This window comes from Nematolebias whitei, chromosome 9, assembly GCF_014905685.2.
Source record: "Nematolebias whitei isolate Nwh7 chromosome 9, NemWhi1, whole genome shotgun sequence".
In the NCBI taxonomy this organism is placed as follows: Eukaryota; Metazoa; Chordata; class Actinopteri; order Cyprinodontiformes; family Rivulidae; genus Nematolebias; species Nematolebias whitei.
Window position 1 is genome coordinate 49742431 of NC_056506.1, and position 1321 is coordinate 49743751.

Genomic DNA, 1321 nt, shown 5'->3' on the forward strand with positions numbered 1-1321 from the left:
CATGCTGCTGATTATCTCATGCTGCTGATGTTTCATGCTGCTGATTATCTCATGCTGCTGATGTTTCATGCTGCTGATTATCTCATGCTGCTGATGTTTCATGCTGCTGATTATCTCATTCTGTTGTATTCATTCAAACCCATCTGCTCCCCACAGACTCATGTTCAGGCTGCTGTTTAATACACCATATTTATATTATTAGTGTTTACTGTATATTTTTTATATTTTGGGTGTAACGGGACCCTGCGTACACGATTTAATTCCACCACATGTAGCACGTGATGAAACGACAATAAACCTACTTGAACTTGAACTAGTGCTGGTCTGGTCTGATCTGGTCTGGTCTGGTCTGGTCTGGTCTGGTCTGGTCTGGTCTGGTCTCACTGATGGAACCACAAGTTCTGATCTACCAGAAAACCCTGAAGGGTTCGTCCATGTTCGGCTCTTTGGGGTCGACAACCGAACCAAAAGGGACCCCAGACCTCCCTTCTGCAGGTCCTGCTGGGGGCCCTACAGTCACAGGGGTAAAACTGATCCCTGCAGGGAGTTCTGCCCCCCAGGCAGGGCACGTCCTTCAGCCCCGACATGCTAAGGAAACAACTTCAAGTTTTTGTAAACCTGACTTTGATTATTTGTTTAAATGAAACATCTTGGCCAAAAACATGAACCGCTCCGGATTAACGAGATGAAAAACACGTAAGTTGAGTCACTTTACAGAAACGACATGTTTTTATCACGCATGACGACGCTGCAAGAAAAAACTGATCAAAGGTTTTAATTGCAGCTTATTTTCTAACTCTGTGGCCCTTCGGCTGCTTTAAATATCTGGATTTGGCCCCCGTGGAAAAACTGTTGGCCACCCCGGCCCCAGGGTCTCCTGGTGTGTCGGCCTGGAGGACTTCTGGGGTTCCACAGGGAGGGGGTCAGACTCCTGCACCCCTGAAACGACCCCCTGATAAATATTCAAACCAATGGTCAAACGTTCAGGTTGAGTGAAGCTCATGGCAGATTTGATCTGAACCCTGGTTCAGGTTCTGGTCCAGGTTCTGGTCCAGGTTCTGGTCCAGCTTCTGGTTTTGGACCTCTAAATGTTTATGATTTTCACTAACGGAGATAAAACTCTGACGTGAGGCTCGCTGGCCTTCACCTGTCAATCACAGCGAGCAGCGAGAAAATAATAAAGTCCCCAGAGATGATTTCACCAACCAGACCCCCCCCCCCCCCCCCATTCATTGTTTTCATTCATTAATTCATTGTTGCCTCAAAACGCAGAGAAACTGGAGGAATGAAGAACACCCCCCCCCCCCCCCCCCCCCCCCCC